Consider the following 22728-nt stretch of genomic DNA (forward strand, 5'->3'; position numbering starts at 1 on the left):
CTAGGAAAGTAGTAGGTAATTTATATCTTTTCATTAATTCGGTTTTCTTAACTGTTTTACTTGTTATTACATACTTTAATAGTTTTTATTTCAAAACATTTAATATATTAAAATTCTTTAATTTTATACAATTTTTGAAACAATTTTTTAGTTTGCAGGGTCATTTAGAAACAGTTAGGATCTTTAATTGGTTTGACAGCAGGCTGAGTTAAAATGTGGCATAGTCAATTGTCAAAAGATTTTTTTTCAGCTGTTTCATGGATGTGGTTTGTTCTGCTTCCAATCCCCTCAAAATGAGCATAATGTCATGCAAGACCTTTCATTTAAGATTGGGCCAGAGCTCTGTAACATGCTGACAACTGCAAATCTGCCCCTGATCTTTCGATTGTGTGACAAGCATGTTATAATAGTGCCAACCCAATACTTTAAATCCTAATTTTGGAAAGGAAATTAAACAGCCTGAATTATAAACAGAAATAGAGTTTATTATTTTTTTAACTTTCTTTAAGGTGTTTCCGTTTTAAGAGGATTCATCTAATTTAAATTAGTTAGATATTTCTAATGAACAATTAGCAAACCTGCATTTAATTTGAGTGCAGTCTAACAACAGAAATCTACAAAAATATATTTAGTCACAACAATAAAATTAGATTTGTGGCTGTGTTCTGGTTGGATCTTAAATATGTTTATAAGAGTCATGGTAGGGTCATACAGACTCATTCAGATCTGTTGGTATTCATATTTGTTGTAAATTACTTTGTCCAAAAGTGAACTTGTATGTTTTGGCCTATAATGAAAATTCCTTTGTTACCTCTCCATAGGATTTCCCACCATTTTTCCTCTGATGAAATTAACTCCCTATGGTTGGTCCAGCAGGATAATCTAATTTTAGCCAATCAGCTTGGGAGCTGCCATTTATCTCACAAAGGAGAAAATGTATCTGCTGCTATGGTAACAATTGGCTGGGTTCTGTGCATATTAGGATACTCTGACATAATGAAAGCTACCAGCTTGCTTTTTAGATGATTAATCTTTTCCCCTGTGAATCTAGTAGAATACATTAGCAGAACTAGTGTGATAAATTTGTTTATCCCAAGACAATCATTAGAAAATTACCTGTGAACCAAATTCTCATTAGTGTATAGTTCATGAATGAGTGACCATATGGTAAATGATACCAGTGAGATGTGATAATGTCTATTTCAGCAACAGGCTGAAACTGTTTATGAAGTGCCACCAACAGTTTTTCGATCTCTGCTGGAGCAGGTTAATTTCAGACACTGTACAAATGATACTGTTAGGACACAGCTGGTACTTAATCCACATGCAGCCATAGCCTCTTACATGGATAACTGGTTTCAATGTTTCATACTTATCAGGAATACATAATCACATGTTCTTAGTCCTTGAGTGTATAATTTTTGAATATTTTCAATCATAAAGGTCAGCTTTTAAAGTTATAATCTCTTGCATTAATATTTTCCATTTATAGTTTATAATTATAAATCACTCTACACAAATAGGCACAATTATTATCATTAATCACAAAACATAGAAATAAAATTCTGATTAGTACCCTGTATGCCCTTATGCTCTAACCCAAAGTCGAAAATATCTATAAACTCTCTAAACTATTAACTTTTACAATCATTCCTTTGCTATTTCTGCCTCACACATATGCTTCAAGGAACATAAAACTCTTCTGATTTCTTGTAAGTGTATCCTTTGGAATTTATACTATCAGGTGGCCTTTAAAGCAGATACAAAACATATTTTAGTTCACTCCTCTAATCTTGTCCACCCTATAATTTTCACTTGAAGGAAAAGGACAAAGTACAGTACCAGTGATTAAAAACACATCTGATGCAAACATAATTACTGGTTCTAATAACAGCTGATACATTGGGAAAAAGCTGGAATTCCCATCCAACCCTCTCACTCAATCCCACATAGAAAAAACCATAGCTCCTGAATTCAACCTCAGCCGAATATTCACCCCACATCCTGCCCTCCACCCTAAGTTCATGTGCTTCCAAACTTATCCATGCTATGCTCCTCTGGCTCAGGGACTTGGTCCAAAGCCTCAGAGATTTGAAATGAGCCACCAAGGACTAAGGCAGGTCGGCAGAGAAATGCCTTTAAAGTTCTTTTAATATGAAATCATTGATTTTATGAGTAATTTTATTAACTTTGAATTATATGTCAGCTAGCTGCTGTACCCAGAGCTGCTAGGGTTATTATGCTGGCAATCACGATGTTTGCTTTTATTTCCATGCAATCAGGTTTATAACACTCCTTGTTATTGAAATAAAATCTAACTTAAGTATATAATTATTCCATGATAATATAATTAAGGGAATAAAATCATGTAGATTAACTAAACTTATCCATAAAAAACAGATACACTGAAAATGAATATGTATACAAAAAATTAATATAATTCTTTTAGGTATGTATCTATATAAAATACGCATATTCACTTGATTTCAATGTAGAAATGCTTCAGTATACTGTATTTTTTTTTGAACCCAGTATAAAAATGCATGGCTTATTTATATCTCCAATTCTAAAGCAACCATGGAAAAACATTGAGTTTAGTGATTGTCCTTGGTCCTTATTTAGCAAATCTAAATTGAAAAAGGGAAATGAAGGTACTTGAATTGAAAAGGTAGATCAGATGGGATAATTGGTGTCTGAAGATGAGAACATATTCTCCAAAAGCATTGCTAGTCATTATTGAAGCCTCTACTACATGTGATGTCAGTTTTTGAACTGATAATCTTGTACTATTGCGTTGTACTGGTGGATCCAAATTCCTAAATAGCGCAATTCGATTTAAGTTTGATAGGAAAATAAAGTCAAAGTTGAGTTTATTGTCATATGCACAAGTATATGTATGCACAAATGCAATGAGAAAAAAAACTTATTGCAATAACATCACAGGTACATCAGAATCAGATTTAATATCACTGGCATGTGTCGTAAAATTTTTAACTTAGCGGCAGCAGTACAAAGCAATACATGATAAATATAGGAATAAACTGAACTAATATATATATAATAGTTAAGTTAAATTAAGTAGTGCAAAGACAATTTTTTTTTAAATAGTGAGGTAGTGTATATGGGTTTATGAATTTAATGTCTATTTAGAAATCAGGTGGCAGAAGCACCATATAAGCAGCATTCACAAGAAAAACATAAATAAAACAATTGTTACAAAAAAAGAATATATTTGGAACAAGAAAAAAAAATCTTTTTCTAAATCTCAATAGATTTAAATTCTGCAGGTCATCGAGAAGTTTTGAAATAGGTCTTGACTTATGGCTTGCATTGTATTTTTTTAGCTACGCAAAGTAGTATTGAATGACATAGGAGAAAACAGCTTGCATTAGATCATGAACTGAAGCAACCAATTTTTCATTGAAATCATTCCTGAGTCTTCATGTTTATTCTGTCCATTTCCTAATTTGAAGAAATTTGAAGCAAACACTTTAGTAAATGGATCGACTTTTAAACACACTCACATGCTGGTTTCCCGGTGTAGTCATTTAACATTTTCCCTAATAAATGACAAATTAATACAGGTTTTTAATGTATCTGCTTTAGTGGCTTGTAAAATTACTGGTAGCCTTTGTCAAAGATATTTAACTAGCAGTAAAAGTAATGCCTCCTATTTATTTATTTATTTATTATTGTGTCTGAGATCTTGCAAAGTTCAATCTAATATTTCAAAGGCTGCTTGGTGAGCCGTGGTACATTCATCCCAGATCGTAAGCTTACTATTTCACAGAATTTTTTTCCTTTGCCATTCCCAACCAATGTGACATGTTGGAATGTCAAAGTTAAAGGGAGTTTGAAAGTTGAATGTGCAGTTTTCCCATAAAAGTAATGCCTGATGAGACAATATGTTTTGTCATTAAACTTCAGTCAAAAGTAGATCAATAAAGAAAAATATTTCTCTTTCTAACAGAAGCATCTGAAAAATATAATTCCTTGATCATTGTGAAGAACTTCTGAAATTGTATACAAGGCATATTTTTGTATGTCACTAAATTTGTTTCTTTCTATTTGATACATTTGTCTCACTAGTTTTATTCATAGTTGGCCTTCCACAGAAACTTGAGCAAATTTCTGTTCCAGGTAGACCAATAGTACTTCGGTCAGGACCAGCTCAAAAATAGATCTGAAAACAATCTAATTAACTTTCAGTGGAGGAAAATTAAAATTAGACCCTCATTGGGGTGTGGAGAGCCTCATTTAATGGGTTTAGAAAAACCTAAAGTGCAATGCACATACTTATGCTAAACCTAAATTACATGCAGAACTTCAGGTTTCTAGATTGTATCCCATGTTTCATCAGTAATGAAACATGGAGATTCATCAGCTGGAGTCTTTTTTCCTGGAACACAGGAGGATGAAGGGCGTCTTACAGAGGTATAGATATTCAAGTGGGGCATAGATAAGGTGAATGTTCACAGCCTTTTCTCCAGAATAGAAGAGTCCAAAGCATGTGGGCATAAGTGGGAGGGAAAAGATTGAAAGGGGACACAGACACAGACACAGAAAGGGGACGCAGCTATGTGGAACAAGCTGCCAGAGGAAATGACAGACGTGGGTACAATTACAATGTTTAAAAGACATTTGGGCAGGTACATGGATCGGAAAGATTTAGAGGGATATGGGACAAATGCAGGCAAATGGAACTAGCTTACAGAAGGTCAGTTTACATGGTCAGCATGGATTAGATGGGCCAGAGGCCCTGTTTTGGTGCTGCTTGTATATATGCTTTTATCTTATGTCCCATTTTGTTATATATCCTTAGACCAGCTCGGGAACAGGAGAAGTAGTCATGAATAAGTCACCTGCTGAATATTTCTTTGTGTGAAAGAGCGAAGGAAAAAATAATCAGCAGGTGACTTGTGCAAAGCTGCTCTCCTGAACCATCATGTAGCCTATTAGAAGGTGATTGCGGGCTTGTGAAGAGTGCTATTAGCACTGCCGTTTCTTGCAAAGAAATGTATTTATTACGCAAGAAGTGATCTGCAACAATGCAAGGAGCTCCATTTTCAAAACTGTTATGATAGATTTCTCTCAAATTGTAGCCACAGAGGAGGAAAAGAAATAAGAAATCTAAATTTCGCAGTGGGATGTGTCGAGAGGATGCAGCGACAACGTGCTGATTCAATGGAATTCAAAGGAATAGCTGGACAAATATGACTATACAATCATGTAAAAGATAACAAAAACTAGCCAAGAAAGCAGTAAAAATACATTTTGATCAAAATTATTTAGCCACCAAGTAATTATTTTTGATTTGACCAAGTAATCATTTTGGCAGCCCAACACATCAGCAGCACCAGCCTACCCATCATCAAGGACGTATGTACAGAAAGGTGCAGAGAAAGGCGAGTAACATCACAAAGGATCCCACCCTGCTCACCTTATCCCACTCCTATCAGGGAGGACACTATGTAGCATCCATGCCAGAACCACCAGACTCAAAGATAGTTATTCTCTCCAAGCAGTAAGGCTGATCAACTCCTCTACCCACTAACCCACACCTTCACATACCCTACCACCAGTGTTTTATCATTTCCTGTTGGAGTCAAGTCATGTACAGACACTCCTGTGCCTTACTCCTGGGCACACAATTAGTCGATGTCTATAAGCTATCTTTTGTATTTATTGTGTCCTTTATCTTATTTGCTTTTTGTTTCTGCTGCATCGGATCCTTTGTAACAATTACTTTATTCTTCTTTACACTTGTGTACTGGAAATGCTATTAAACAATCTTGAATCCTGAATTTTATAAAAGTACACCATTGCTGAAGGCTCAAAATCAGGACAGTAGTGAAAATGTTTGGCATAGGGACAATGTGATCAATGTTCACTGGAAGTGGACAACTTTGTGAGCTAAGGATATTTTCCAAGTTATTTATCATCTACTTCAATAAGTACTTTTGCATTGAAAAAGAAGTAGATGTCCTATTAATCTGGAAATAATTGGAAGAAGACAATGCATTAACACTTGAACCTGAACAAAACTGAGAAGTTTAAAAAGAGTTTAAACTTCCACAGAAGTTTCCTGAAGCATATCTTTAAAAATTGTTTGAAATTGTAGCTATATTACAGTTTCAAACTTATCTTACTTACTTGTCACAACACATCTGGAACTCTTTCAGCCAAATGTGTCCATGCCACCTTTCAGCCAAGCAGCCCCATCATTCTCATTTCCTCTCTCTTTAGTTCCCTGTACTCTGCAGCTTACTCTCCCCCACATGCCCATCCACCTCCCAATGAATCTTTTCGATACTTTGCCACTTTAAAGGATTAGTTATTGTGACTAACGAACCTACCAGTACAGCTTTGGGAGGTGGAAGGAGGTTAGACCTTCTTCCAGCAGGCTATCAGACTGATGACCTCACGCTTACTTGAGTGTATTCTATATTATATTGACTTCTATTTATTATAAATCAGTATAAATTACTATGATTGCACATTGCACATTTAGATGGAGGCATAACGTAAAGATTTTTACTCCTCATGTATATGAAGGATGTAAGAAATAAAGTCAATTCAATGCAATTCTTGATGTGCTTTCTAACTTTAAGTAATTAAGGTATTGCTATTCTGAAATGCTTTTATTCCTCTATTCCACATGTCTTACACCTTCCATGTAATCAATTACTTTTCTTACTTCCCAACAAAAGTAAGCGTATTTTTTTGGAAAGAAGGGTGTTTTGTTTTTACTTTTGCAATTTTGAACTTTATTTGCCAGTTATTCATCTATCTGAGTAGTTCAGAAATGTGTTTTTATTTCTAGAGTCGTAAGTTATTGATGCAATTTATGTAGAACAATGATCTTTCATATTCTTGGGATGGCACAGACAGATCACAGTTTTTGAAGTACTTGCAAACAAGCAAATGGCTTGAACTAGTATTGATCAGTCGATAATGGAATGTTTGACCTCAGATACATATGACCAGAACAATGTCTTGTAAATTCTATATTACTGTTTACAATGTTTCTGCAGAATACAGGCAGTTTTGATTTAAATAAAGATTTATGTGCTCCTAGAGAATAGTTCCTCAAGCAAGGTTTTGAAAATCATAAAGGCTAGGCAAAATACATTATGGAAATGTTGGTATTATATGTTCCCATGCATGGAAAGTGTAAGGCTATTTCTTTTAACAACATATAGCTTTGTAATTCAAAGATGCATAGGCCATTTATGAGCATGCGTCTTTGAATCACAAAATTACATTTCACAACAATGATGTTATGGCAAAAATTCATTCTTCTTAAATCGATGAATACCTGTAATGCCAAAACCCTGATGAACAAATGTGAGAAACTCTGCGGAAGTTCATTGCCCACACCTACTCAATAGTCTGCACTGAGCTCTGAATCTGGAACAATGTGGAAAAAGGTCGGACTGGGAATAGAGAGGAATTATTTATAATAAGAATGTGGGTGCCCAGTACAATTAAGCACAACACTCATGTGGCTGCTGTTCACCATTATGCTCAACTGACCCGAAAATGGGCAAGGAGCTAAAAGTCTGGTATGTCTTTTGCACACCGTCCAGATATGATTTGCTTGCTAAATGATGCTTTAAAAAGTCAAGTTTCCAAATATCACTCTACTTCTTCCCACTTGCAAATATTCCAGCAACTTTCGCTTCGTGACAGTACACGCAGGTAACACCAGTTTCTGTATTGTACATAAATATTTATTGTAGCTGCACGTTCCTGACCTCATGGACTTTCCGTGTAGCAGTTTCTACTGTTTCATTAAGCTATTCCTCTAAATAAACTAGCAGTTCTTTTGCACTTCACACTCTTTGCTTCTTTGGAATTCGATATAATGAATCAATATTTTTTTCAATAAAAACTGTATAAATAAGCCAGTTCTAAACTCTGCAGACAAATCATCACAAACTCGACTTTATCAACACCGTCCAGATCAGAAACTGGAAAAGGAAATGTGATTGTGTACGATCATGAAATATACTTAAGATGCCAATGAGGTAGAGGGTGACAACCCTTTGTTCACCGTTTAAATTCCTTTGTGTGCTCGTAGCAAAAGATGGGAACAGTGTATATTGAGGTAGTGAGACTGGAAGGACAGACAGGCAGATGATAGGGCAAGATTGAAGTCAATGGATAGGTTGCAGTGTAACCTAGAGGCAAAGTTGAAATAGGTGATGAAAACAGGGCTGAAGGTGTTATATTTGATGCTCACAGTAGACAGAATAAGGTAGATGATCTTGTAGCACAGTTAGAGATTGGCAGGTATGACATTATGGGCATCACTGAGTCAAACAAGAAAGAAGATTATAGTTGGAAACTTAACATCCAAGGATACACCTTGTATCAAAAGGACATACAGGTAGGTAGAGGGGGTAGGGAGGCTCTGTTAGTAAAAAATGAAATCAAATCCTTTGAAAGAGGTGACATAGGATTGGAAAATGTAGAGTTAAGAAACTGCAAGACTAAAAAGGCCCCGATGGGAATTATATTCAGACCTCCAAAGAGTAGCCAGGATGTGTCTATAAATTACAACGGAATATAGAAAGCACATGTCAAAATAACAATGTTACAATAGTCATGAAGGTACTGTAGATTGGGAAAATCAGATTGGTGCTCGATCCCAAAAGACAGAATTTGTAGAATGCCTATGAGATGACTTTTCAGAGCAGCTTGTGGTTAAGCCTACTAGGAAATTGGAAATTCTGGGTTGGGTGTTTTGTAATGAACCATATTTGATTAGGAGGCTTAGGGTAAGGGAACCCTTAGGGGCTGGTGATCATAATATGATAAACTTCACCCTGCAGTTTGAGAGGGAGAAGCTAAAGTCAGATGTATCAGTATTATAGTGGAATAAAAGGAATTACAGAGGCATGAGAGGGGCTGGCTAAATTTGAGTGGAAGGGGACACTAGCAGGGATGACAGCAGATCAGCAAGGGCTGGAGTTTCTATGAGCAATTTGGAAGGTGCATGACAGATACATCCCAAAGACAAAGAAGCATTCTTAAGGGAGGACAAAAGAACAGTGGCTAACAAGGGACATTAAAGACAGCATAAAAACAAAAGATTGTGCATATAATAAAACAAAATTGGTGGGAAGTTGGAGGATTGGGGAACTTTTAAAAAAATGCAACAATAAAAAAAAGATTAAATATGAATGTAAGCTGGTCAATAATATAAAACAGGACCAAATTTTTTAAATTAGATATATAAAGAGTAAAGAGAGGCAAGAGTGAATATCGCACCGATAGAAAATGACATTGGATAGGTAGTAACACGGACAAAGAAATAGTCGGCGAGCTTATTAAGTATGTTACATCAGTCTTCACTGAGGAAGGCACAAATACTATGCCAGAAATTCGAGAGTGCAGGAGGCAGAGTGAAGTTGCTATTACTAAACAGAAGATGCTTGGGAAGCTGAATGATCTGAAGGTAGATATATCAGCTGAACCAGATGGACTACACCCCAGGGTTCTGAGAGAGGTGGCTCAAGAGATTGTGGAGGTATTAGTAATGATATTCCAAGAATTACTAGATTCTGGAATGGCTTCAGACGATTAGAAAATTGCAAATGTCACTCAACTCGTTAAAAAGGGAGGGAGGCAGGAGAAAGGAAATTATAGGCCAGTTAGCCTGACTTCAGTGGTTGGGAAGATGTTGGAGTCCATTATTAAGGATGAGGTTTCAGGGTACTTGATGGCATATGATAAAATAGACTAAAGTCAGCATATCCTTAAGGGGAAATCTTGCTTGACAAATCTGTTGGAATTGATTGAGGAAGTAATAGGCAGGACAGTCAAAAGACAGTCAGAGGATGATGCTTACTTGGATTTTCAGAAGGCTTTTAACAAGGTGCTGCACATGAGGCTGCTCAACAAGATAAGAGTCCATGGTTTTACAGGAAAGATACTAGCATGGATAGAAAATCTGCCAATTGGCTGAAGATAAAGAGTGAGAATAAAGCTTTTCTGGTTGGCTGCCGGTGACTAGTGGTGTTCCACAGAGGTCAGTGTTGAGACCAGTTCTATTATGTATGTCAATGATTTAAGTAACAGAATTGATAGCTTTGTGGTCATGTTTCTGGACAATATGAAGATAGATGGAGGGACACGTAGTGTTGAAGAAGCAGGAAGTCTTCAGAAGGACATAGACAGATTAGGAGAATGGGCAAAGGTGTGGCCGTGGAATATAGTGTAGGGAAGTATATGGTCATGCACTTTGGTATAAGGAATAAAGGCATAGACTATTTTCTAAATGAGGAGCTAATTCAAAAATCAGAGTGCAAAGAGACTTAAGAGTTATTGTGCAGGATTCCCTAAAGGTTAACTTTGAGATTGAATCAGTGGTAAGGAGGCAAATGCAATGTTAGCATTCATTTTGGGAGGACTGAATATAAAAGCAAGGATGTAATGCTGAGGATTTATAAGGCATTGATCAGACTGCAACGAGAGTATTGTGAGCAGTTTTGGGTCCCTCATCTAAGAAAAGATGTGAAGAGGGTCCATGAGAATAATTCCAGGAATGAAAGGGTTGATGTACCCTGTACTCACTGAAGTTTAGAAAAATGAGAGGGGGATCTCATTGAAACTTATCAAATATTGAAAGGGCAAGACAGAGTGGATGTAGAGAGGATGTTTCCTATAGTAGGGAAATCTAGGGTCAGAGGGTACAGCCTCAGAATAGGCGAACATCCATTGAGAACAGAGATGAGGAGGAATTTCTTTAGCCAGAGGGTGATGAATCTGTAAAATTTATTGCCACAGACGGCTGTGGAGGCCAAGTTATTGGGTATATTTAAAGTGAAGGTTGATAGATTCTTGATTAGTAAGGATGACAAAGGTTACAGAGAGAAGGCAGGAGAATGAGGTTGAGAGCAAGAATAAATTAGCCATGATGGAATGATGGAGCAGACTCAATGGGCTGAATGATCTAGTTCTGCTCTTATGTCTTACGGTCAGGAAGAAAGTACAGGAGCATCAGGACTAGGACTGCCAGTGTAGGTAACAGCTTCTGCCCCCAGGCTGTGAGACTAATGGTTACCCTGCCATCACCAAATCTTTGTCACTAGGACCACAGGCTCTATACTACTTCCTGTACTGTTTGCCTGTGACACCACTTCACATGCATTTTGAATTATATTTTATTAACTTGTTAACTTATTTGTGGTAATATTTAGTTTTATGTGCTGTGTGTAAAATGAGTACTGGGGGTACATGGTGGACAAGAGGAACATTGTTCTGATTTGATTGTATAAGTGTACAGTCAGGTGCCAATAAACTCCAACTTGAGCTTGCATTCTCCCAGTTTCAAGGTGATGTCTGATCACACAGCCATGCAAATGATTCAACCTAGCAAAACAAGGATTTCTGCAGAATCCTCTGGAAATAGTGAAGAAATGTGTGAGAAGATTCAGCTGATAGAGACCATCATTTTGAGGAAATATCTCTTTATCACGGAAGGAAAGCCATGTGCAGGATCTAGTGACTTGTTTTTCTATTCTTAGTAAATAATTATGTACTATCTTCTCTGGGTATTGTATCTCATTGCCTCAGCTTCATGTCTGAGAAACATTTGACAGAAGTCTGTTACAATTACCACAATACTTAGCAGATCAGGTAGCATATGTGCAGAAAGAAACAGAGCGAACACTCACTCAGATACAATGAAATGTTAGCTTGCTGTTGCTCCGTCAATTTGGCAGAGAAAAGTAAACATGCTATGGAACCTTCCAAACTGACGGTAGCAAATAGATCGCAAACCTGTCTGGAAATGATATGGGAGAACAGAAAACACTAGAACGATTTTCCTATGGACTGAAATCAGAGTTAACATTTCATCGAAACAGATGAACTAAAATGCAAACTTTGTTTTGCACAGTTGTTGCTTACCTACTTAGTCGAGGCACCAGTAAGAGGGAAAGGGCTCCTACGTCAATGAGTTTATTCCATCAAACTTTTCCAAACTGTTAATTCTACTTCTCTCTTTGAAGATACTATATGTATTCAAGTCACCAAATGCAGCAGGACAGATTGAGGAAGTGGTTAATCAGGCACTTCCAGTTTAAGCTGGAGAACAACAGTGATGAGTTGTAGGGTAACAAAAAAAAGCAAAAATCACTGTATTAATCATACTATTCCTCGGATACAACCACTGTAATCAATAGCCTGTAACTTCCCCTGAGTTGAGCTCTTAAACGACCTGCACGACCTGGCACTTTTGCAGTGTGAACTGAAATCTCAAAAGGTACAGGAGATTACAGTGTGGCATGTACAGGCCAAATCCAAGCAGCTCGGCCTGGGCACGAGAACGGGGCATGAGCCAGTGTTTAGCCATTGCTGGAGCAGATTTGGGGGTGATTTAATGTAGCAAAATCAAGGTGAGGTGATGCAGAATTGAGGCAGAGAAAGACTCAACATTTGATTGATTTAAGTGCTGAGAGGAAAGGTCAGGTATAGGCTGAGTCAAGGCAACAGGGCCTGGGCCGGAGAATGTATCAAAGCGGCAGGGCCTGAGTCCAGGCGTGAGGAACGACCCAAGGTTTGGACAATTTGAGGGATGGGCCAGATTGAGGGATGGGCCAGTCAGCTTGCTGCTCTGCGAGGTTTACTTGCCTGTGCTGAACTAAGGCTGTAGCCTGCAAGTAATGGGCCCCTGAATCAGCTGTAGTGATGACTGGTTTCGTGGCTATATATTCCCCTTCATAAACTTTAATTCTGAATGTTACTTGCTTACTTTTATTCTTTGCATGATTTCTTTATTTTTCTGTACATTGGGTGTTCGATGTCTTCTTATTACTGGGTTCTATTGGGCTTTTTTGTTTTGTGGCTGTCTCAAGGTTGTATATAGTATACATACTTTGATAATAAATGTACTTTGATCTTTGAACTTCTAGCAAAGGCCGCTTGATCTGTAATGTTAACTCTAGTTTGCTTTCCATACATGTTGACTCACTGCTTGCCAACCAGTGTTTCCAGCATACATGCAGACGAAATGTATATATTTTTATTACAGATTTCCAGAATCTGCAATACTCAATGTAACTTACATTTCAATATTACCACCAACAATGAAATTAAACAAAAATATAATTTATGTTTAACTTCAAGATACATGTTTCATCTACCAGACCAGGCCCTGCAGCGGGGCGCACACAACACAGAGGCAGGAGTGAGGAGGACAGTGAACAGAGGTGTTTCTACCACCAGCGGTGGGGCACAGAAGCCCGCCGTTGTTGCCCACCCTGCAAGGGCCAGGGCCAGGGCCAGCAGCTGCTAATGACTATGGCGGCTGGCCACCAGGACAGCCTCTTGTACGTCTGGGACAAACAGTCGGGACGACGCTTCTTGGTTGACATCGGAGCGGAAATCAGCGTCTTGCCCCCGACGGGTTATGACACCTGCAGCAGGAAGCCAGGACCCACCCTGAGGGCCGCAAACAGCAGCACGATATGGACCTACAGCACCCGCACAGTGCAGCTGCAGTTCGGCACCAGCTGATTCACGTGGGACTTCACACTGGCCACGGTGGCCCAACCACTCCTGGGGGCGGACTTCTTGCAAGCTCACAGCCTGCTGGTCGACTTGCAAGGGAAAAGACTGGTACATGCCAAGACTTTCCAGACGTTCTCCCTGGGTGAAGCCAAGTTGCCGGCCCCACACCTGAACTCCATCACGCTGTCGGACAACAAATTCACCAGAATCCTGGCAGACTTTCCATCGATTCTGGCACCACAGTTCATGGCAGCCATGCCCAGACACGGGGTTCAGCACCACATCCCGACCAAGGGACCACCCCTCCATGCCCGCGCACGAAGGCTCCCCCCAGAAAAGCTCCGCCTGGCGAAGGAGGAGTTCAAGAGGATGGAGGAATTGGGGATCGTACGGAGGTCCGACAGCCCATGGGCCTCCCCCCTGCACATGGTGCCCAAAGCAGCTGGGGGTGGGAGACCATGTGGCGACTACCGCAGACTAAACGAGGCTACAACTCCAGACCGCTACCCCGTGCCGCACATACAGGACTTTGCAGCAAACCTGCACGGGGCAAGCATCTTTTCCAAAGTAGACCAAGTCCGGGGATACCATCAAATCCCGGTACACCCTGAAGACAACCCCAAAACAGCACTCATCACCCCGTTCGGCCTGTTTGAGTTCCTCCGAAAGCCATTCGGCCTGAAGACTGCCGCACAGACGTTCCAGCGGCTAATGGATGTGGTGGGACGCGACCTGGACTTTGCGTTCATCTATTTGGACGACATCCTTATAGCCAGCAGTTGTCATCAGGAGCATCTGTCCCACCTCCGCCAGCTCTACTCCCGCCTGAGTGATTTCGGCCTCACAATCAACCCGGCCAAATGCCAGTTTGGTCTCGATACCATCGACTTCCTGGGCCACAGGATTACCAAAGACGAGGCAACACCTCTGCCCACCAAGGTAGACGCGATCCGCCACTTTGCCCAGCCCAACACGGTCAAAGGCCTACAGGAGTTCGTTGGTATAGTGAACTTCTACCACCGTTTCCTCCCCTCAGCAGTCCGTATCATGTGCCCTTTGTACACCCTGATGTCGGGTAAAGGCAAGGACATTATTTGGATGAGGAGGCCGTGACCGCTTTCGTTAAAGCCAAGGAAGCCTTGGCAGATGCCGCGATGCTGGTGCACCCCAGAACGGACGTTCCAACCGCACTCACGGTGGACGCATCCGACACAGCAGTCGGTGGGGTGCTGGAGCAGCTCATCGAGGGGCGCTGGCAACCCCTGGTGTTCTTCAGCAAGCACCTACGACCACCCGAACTCAAGTACAGTGCTTTCGACCGAGAGCTGTTGGCACTGGATCTGGCAATCCGGCATTTCAGGTACTTCTTAGAAGGCAGGCTGTTCACCACGTTCACGGACCACAAACCGTTGACCTTCGCGTTCACGAAGGTGTCTGATCCCTGGTCGGCTCGCCAGCAGCGACATCTGTCCTACATCTCCGAGTACACGACGGACATCCAGCATGTCTCGGGAAAGGACAACGTCGTGGCGGACACACTCTCCAGACTAGCTATCCAGGCCCTGTCCCTGGGGGTGGACTATGCAGCACTGGCGGAGGCGTAGCAGGCAGACGATGAGATGCCCAGCTACAGGACCGCAGTCTCGGGTTTGCAGCTGCAGGACTTTCTCGTAGGCCCAGGTGAGAGGACCCTCCTGTGCAACTAAAGCTCCGCCGCAGCAGTTCGAATCCACCCACCGGAGGTTCGACCACATTCATGTGGATATCGTGGGCCCCCTACCAGTGTCCCAAGGAGTGTGGTACCTCCTAACTATGGTAGACCGGTTCACGAGGTGGCCAGAGACGGTCCCGCTCACTGACACATCTGCCGATTCCTGCGCCCGAGCACTGATTGCAACCTGGGTAGCACGTTTCGGGGTACCGGCCCACATTACCTCCGACAGAGGGTCCCAGTTCACCTCCAGCCTGTGGTCGGCTGTGGCCAGCCTGTTGGGAACGCAGCTACACCACACAACTGCCTACTGAGTTAAGTATTGTATGTAATTAATTTTGATACAACAAGTGTATGGGACATTGGAAAAAATGTTGAATTTCCCCATGGGGATGAATAAAGTATCTATCTATCTATCTATCTAGTGGAACGCTTCCACCGTCATTTGAAGTCGGCTCTCATGGCCCGCCTGAGAGGAGCTAACTGGGTGGACGAGCTTCCTGGGTCCTGCTTGGAATTCGTACAGCGCCCAAAGAGGATCTGCATGCCTCGTCGGCCGAGTTGGTGTACGGCGCACCCCGGCCGTTCCGGGAGAGTTTATACCAGCCCCAAGGGGGCAAGAGGAAGAACCCGCAGCAGTCCTGGACAGACTATGTGAGAGGCTTGGCAACCTGGCCCCTGTGCCGACTTCACAGCACAGACGGACCCCGACCCATGTACCCAAAGACCTGCAGAACTAAGTTTGTATTTGTACGAAGGGGCGGACACCGGGCACCGCTACAGCGGCCGTACGAGGGGCCGTTCAAGGTGATCAACAACAACGGGTCCACATACGTTCTGGACATTGGGGGGAGAGAGGAGGTTTCAAATAGCCAGCGCGCGGGGGGAGACTTTGGTAATGCACCTCTGACGTCATTTCCGCCCAGAGAGGGCGGGCGCTAGGGATTAAATGCCAGCGCTGCGAAGTTTGAATAAACTAGTCTCGAAACGACTTACCGACTGCGTGTCGTTATTTCAGCGTTGTGTGTAGCACATCGCTACACTAGGTAATATTTGTGAGAAATAAGTGGAATACCTTGTTTAATTTAATTCTGCATCTTCTGTTATTTCAAGTTCTGCATGGTCAACAAAATGCTTAAAGTGCTGTAATTTCAAAAAAATACAGCAACCAATACATTAAGAACAAGCTTCCATAAACCACATTACTTACAATTATTTGTTTGATGATGTTGACTGAGTGTTAAATGCTATGCAGGTTACATAAAGAATTTCTATTTCACAACCTTTTGTTTGTGATTTACATATTTTCGATCTTTGGCCCATTACGTGGTGATTTTTATGAATTTCATTTTTCATGTTTACTTCTAGCATGGTGTGCACCAAGCACCATTCTATCTTTAATGAAACATTATTTTAGCATATTTTCATTAGAATGCTTGGATTTTTAAATATATGCTCTAAACTTCATAAGAGTTTGAATCAAAGTTTTGACATCCTGTTTCTCTGCACTCAGTTCCCTCTACTTAATTCTCAATCCCTCTCTCTAATTAATTTCCTCCTCTCATGTTCCTTTTAGCTATATGTTTATTTAAAATAATATCTATTATCTGTACTGTTCCGGTACCGAAGAAACCACAACCAAAGGAGTTGAATGACTTCAGACCTGTTGCCTTGACGTCGCACGTGATGAAGACCATGGAGCGGCTGATAATACAGAATCTGAGGCCACAAACCAGGCACGCCCAGGATCCTCTTCAGTTTGCGTATAAGGAGAAGGTGGGAGTGGAGGATGCTATCACGTATTTGCTGCACAAATCACTCTCTCACCTAGATGGGGTCAGTTGTGCTGTGAGGATTACATTCCTTGACTTCTCTAGTGCCTTTAACACCATCCAGCCCAAGATCTTAAGGCACAAACTAACGGAGATGGGAGTAGACTCTCACATGGTGGATTGGATAGTGGACTACTTGACAGATAGACCTCAGTATGTACGGTTGGGAGACTGTAGGTCTGACACGGTGGTCAGCAGCACAGGAGCGCCGCAGGGAACCGTACTCTCTCCGGTCCTGTTCACCCTGTACACATCAGACTTCCAATATAACTCGGAGTCCTGCCATGTGCAGAAGTTCGCTGATGACACGGCCATAGTGGGGTGTGTCAGGAATGGACAGGAGGAAGAGTATAGGAAACTGATACAGGACTTTGTGATATGGTGCAACTCAAACTACCTGCGTCTCAATATCACCAAGACCAAGGAGATGGTGGTGGACTTTAGGAGATCTAGGCCTCATATGGAGCCAGTGATCATTAATGGAGAATGTGTGGAGCAGGTTAAGACCTACAAGTATCTGGGAGTACAGTTAGACGAGAAGCTAGACTGGACTGCCAACACAGATGCCTTGTGCAGGAAGGCACAGAGTCGACTGTACTTCCTTAGAAGGTTGGCGTCATTCAATGTCTGTAGTGAGATGCTGAAGATGTTCTATAGGTCAGTTGTGGAGAGCGCCCTCTTCTTTGTGGTGGCGTGTTGGGGAGGAAGCATTAAAAAGAGGGACGCCTCACGTCTTAATAAGCTGGTAAGGAAGGCGGGCTCTGTCGTGGGCAAAGTACTGGAGAGTTTAACATCGGTAGCTGAGCGAAGGGCGCTGAGTAGGCTACGGTCAATTATGGAAAACTCTGAACATCCTCTACATAGCACCATCCAGAGACAGAGAAGCAGTTTCAGTGACAGGTTACTATCGATGCAATGCTCCTCAGACAGGATGAAGAGGTCAATACTCCCCAATGCCATTAGGCTTTACAATTCAACCGCCAGGACTTAAGAACTTTTTAAAAGCTATTATTAATGCTTTTTGAGATAGTGATTTAGATGCATATCATATTTTTTACTGAGTTAAGTATTGTATGTAATTAGTTTTGATACAACAAGTGTATGGGACATTGGAAAAAAAAGTTGAATTTCCCCATGGGGATGAATAAAGTATCTATCTATCTATCTAATTCCTACTACTTCCCTTCCCTGCGAGCTACTAAATACAAAACAATACTGGAGTGAAAATGATCATGAGGACTTGACAACCAAATGAGTAAGATAATACATTTTATCAAGAATTCATAAAAGTTCAGAATCAATAGTAGACCACATACAGAGGTGAATAATTCATACACCCTTTAGCTGCCTCAAAAATTACCTGGGCTTGACACTTACAACATAAGCTCTTCAGCTGCCTGCATTGATCCACAACTGATAGAGACAGGTCCAGGATTGAGTATCAGTTCTTTTCTCCACTGGGAGTTCCCTTTGTGATTTGGGATTCAACCATGTGCCTCTTCAAGGTACCTAAAGTCAGAGTGAGAATAAAACAAATAAAAGGATAATCGACTTCAACTCAGGAAAAAAAAACTCTGCAATGTTATTTCTACAAAGAGGACACCATCCAAATTTTCTGATGTTGGAAGAAATGAGGAGCCAGAACCAACTGTGCCAGTGCCTCCATCTGGAATCAACGTCAGTACTTACCTTGCAAGAATGCTAAAAACCCATCTTGATGGCCCAAAACATCCAAGACTGCAGATCTAGGTTTGTCAATCCTAAATTGCTGGAAATTACAGAGAGTTACAAATTTGGACTCAGGAACCAGAATATTTTCAGCAAGTATGTTGTTTCAGTGAAGGACCTTTCTTGGACTGCAGCTTGAGGACCTTTCTAAAGCTTGCTGTGTAACTTAAGGTCACATTCAAATTCATGATAACAAATTTGTGACAATATCAAGACATGGCAAAGAATTTCATCTAATGAAAGGTACAGGTATGATTGTAGTTAAAGAACAACAGCAAAGGTTCCAGTTCCAAAGCAGAATCCGTAGCTTGTGGTGAGATGAGCAAGAATTGTTTCTACATGCAGAACACATTCCACAATCACATAGGTCCAATTAATGGGTTTACATAAATGGTTTAACTGCCAGAGAAGAGGCACACTTTCTCCCACAGATACAGCCAGATTGGGTGAATATTTCCTACATATTCTGTTTTTATTTTAGCTTCTTATTTTTCCAAGTAAATTGCAAAACCAGTTCATTGAGCCTTCAAAAATGTTCCTGTAGTGGAGAATAAATTTGCATGAGCTATGGGGACAATAAAAACATCCTTCATGAAAGCTCTCATTGTTGCTAGGATGGGCCTGGGATCCAAAATCCAATCTGTAGCCATTGTTGGAATTAATTCATTTGGAGAACATTTGCAGAAAACCACGAAGGAGGAAGCATGAGATTTCACACACATCCACTGTTCTGGGCTCCAAGAGATCAGTGGGCATCATAAGGCAATGTTCTTCAGAAATAGCACAGGGACAGCCAGCTGGCATTCATATCAGCCGCAGTTTGTTTTCTCCCTCCATTATTCAGCTCTGTACAAGAGATAGTAGACACAATTTCTGGTAGAAAAGAATCCCACCAACCCCACTAAGGACAAGCCTTAACACTGATTCAAGCCCAGCGTTTGTCAGGAAATAATTCCCAAGCCTTGTCTGCAATTAAGTGTTAGTCTAATTGATTTATAAAGTTCTTCTCTATCAAAAATTCCAGCCCTTTCAGTCACATAATGCATGTGCCCATTTATTGTAGGTGCGCTATCATTTGACATGAATGAGGGAACACATGAAACATTAAAAAACAGGAGCAGGAGTAGGCTACTCCTATATTCAGTAAGATCATGACTGATCCCATTTTGGTCTCAACACCTCACCCCAACTCTCTCTTCTCTCTCCTCTTGACTCCCTTGTAGTTCACGTGTCAGTAAATTTCTGCAATGAATATACTCAATAGCACTTCCTTTATCATGCTCTGGGGTGGAAAATTCCAGAAAGTCATGACCCTCTGAAATGTTAACTGCTTCGCTCCTCACAGAGTGTTGCCTGACCTACTGCCGGTTTCTATCTGCTTTGCCTAGAATACTGCTGAAACAACCCATTGGGCAGAAAAGGAAACTCATACGAGAGAGAAATAATGCAGTTGTTCTTCTGCAACCTGCCAGCAGATACGTCTGTAACTGGGCAATTTCTGAATAGAGGACATGGGGAAATGTACTCTGCAATGGTGGACTTCAATCTCCGTAACCCACTGAAATCAATGGGACATATCAGCTGCTGAGGGGTAAGCGAATGTTTTCGTTAGTTCCATTGTTTTGACATGTTTAATCTTTCAACAGACAATAATTTTAACGTTTTAATGTTACCCTAATTTTAGCAGTCCCAAGTGATCTGCAAGACATGCTAAAACATTCATAGCAGTGAAAGTTTTGACAGTCGATGATCCTGGGGGCAGAACCTCAACAGCTGTCAAAGCCATTCTGTCAACGCAGCCAACCACTTACACTGGAAAAGCCCTGTGTTGCCTCAACTTGCGGATGAGCTAAGAGCTGCACTTTCAACAGTGTGGTCCAGGACAGGTGACCAGCAATGACAAGACAGCAAAAGATCAGCCTCATTATTTCTAGTTGTTACATGTTATGTCAACAAAGATACTTAGAAGATTGATCAAAAAGGATAGTGTATTTTTTAGGGCTTTGTTACACTGGCAAAAAAAACGTCTCTGCAAGTTAATCTGAAATATCCAATAAAAAGAGTGCAGCTGTACAACCAACCATCACTTCTGAAGAAAGAGTTTTTTCTGTGTTAACATCAAGCAAACCAAAGGTATTTATTAATTGACTAAATAACCTAATTCCAATATCAGGACACTAAATTGTGCAGATGGTAGGAAATTCTAGTTTAATATGTCAGATATTCATGTGGAGGTCTGTGCATACTAAGATAATGTTAGTGAGATACCACAAAGATAAGATATAAATGACTCTCTGTACACATCAGCAAATGACATTTTGCAGACTGGGTTTCTGGATAACTTCAATATCTGTCACTTTAAGTCATCTTCAGATAGAAATTACTTGGCAAGGTTTTTTGCAGTATCCACATATACACCTACAAGTGTACAGAAAGGACACATAGGGAATCAGCTGTTCTCCAGGAAACTAATCAATTATCTGAAGCTTTTAGTCGTGAACTTATAATATACTTATTATTTCTGCTTCTGCCAGTGTCTGATTTGGCTTTGCTCCAGAGTTTGCATAAACTGCCTGTGCAATCCAAAATGGCAGCACCTGACATCACATTTTAATTAACACACAAGGTGGATTTTTATTATAAATTGTAGTTTACAAATTTTGCAATTCATATTAAAAACCAGTAAATCAGCTTCACAATCTTAGCTATGGTGAAAACAGATGCGAGGAAAAGAAAGTTTACTTTGGCCTGAGGAGTAGGTTGCTTTAGTTTTCTCACTGCTGCTCTCTGCAGCTTCTCAAGTGCCTGAACGTTGGAATTGCCATACCAGCCCATGATGCAGCCAGTCAGGATAATAACATGCATATGCATAATGCATAACTACATGCATTGAGGCAATTGCTCAACGTGGAAGATGGTAGTGAACTGTGGAATATCCATTTACTTCAACTGGTTATATCAAGTTAGAAATGATATAGCAACTCAGCTATGATCAAAATGCAAAGAGTATCTTTTAATTATTTATTTTCATTTGGAGATACAGATTGGTAACAGGTCCTTCTAGCCCAACCAGGCAACCACACCGCCCAGTTACATCCAGATGATCAATTAAACCACTAACCCTTGGGATGTGGTAGGAAACCAGAGCTCCTGGAGGAAACCCACGCAGTTACAGGGAGAATGTACAGACTCCTTGCAGACAGTGGCAGAATTGAACTCAGGTCACTGGCACTGTAATAGCATTATGGTAACCATTACACTACCATACAGTATATCCTTGGCACTAAAATTTAATTAAACAAGAACCGAAGCCACCAGTCCACAGGAGAAAGGAAAATGCACATATCTGCTCAGTTACTTTAGCACACTACAAGAATTCCATCATAATCCTTAAACAGTTTTGAGCTGACTGTAGAAACTTAACTACAGCATTATTAAAAAGTTCATTACAAGCCAATTATTATGTAGATCCAATTGCTTATGCAGTATCATCCAATCCAATATATTTCCTACATGTTTCAATTTCTAAAGAGTCAACAATTATACATAATTAATGCAAAGAGCACATTGTGGCACCAAATAGTCACCTAGAAATTGCCAAATAATTCTTTATTTGACAGCTGTGCAACAATGCTGTAATGACCTTGGGTTGCAATGTGAGGGGCGTGCGCTGCAAACAGAAATCAAGTCTCTACACGTCAAACTCTAAGGTCCTGCTACCATTCATCAATGGTGTTTCCAGGTCAGAGGTCAGACAGGAGGTCAGATCTATTCACTCTTGACCACATTCCCTGCTTACCTGTTCTGTGCATGGCTTGTTTGATGCTCTAGTGACAACTGAAAGACCAAAAAGGGTCTAGTGCTTTCCCGGCGTACATGACGAATAACCTTTTCTCGGGCTTCCAGCCAGGTACAGGTATCGATTGTAACAGACGT

At 40.7% G+C, this 22728-nt stretch overlaps 1 protein-coding gene across 3 annotated transcripts in view; it reads right to left on the minus strand.

Moving 5' to 3' along the window:
• Positions 1-22728, minus strand: part of sox2 (SRY-box transcription factor 2) — a 172578-nt gene that overhangs the window by 23855 nt on the left and 125995 nt on the right. For 2 of the 3 annotated variants that reach the window (XR_012098388.1, XR_012098387.1), the window contains one exon: positions 18442-18573. The gene's annotated coding sequence lies outside the window, so the exon portion shown is untranslated. Of the gene's footprint in view, positions 1-18424; positions 18574-22728 lie in introns of all 3 variants that reach the window. The other variant, XR_012098389.1, reaches the window with a different exon arrangement.

This window comes from Hemitrygon akajei, chromosome 3 (assembly GCF_048418815.1).
Source record: "Hemitrygon akajei chromosome 3, sHemAka1.3, whole genome shotgun sequence".
NCBI classification, from domain to species: domain Eukaryota; kingdom Metazoa; phylum Chordata; class Chondrichthyes; order Myliobatiformes; family Dasyatidae; genus Hemitrygon; species Hemitrygon akajei.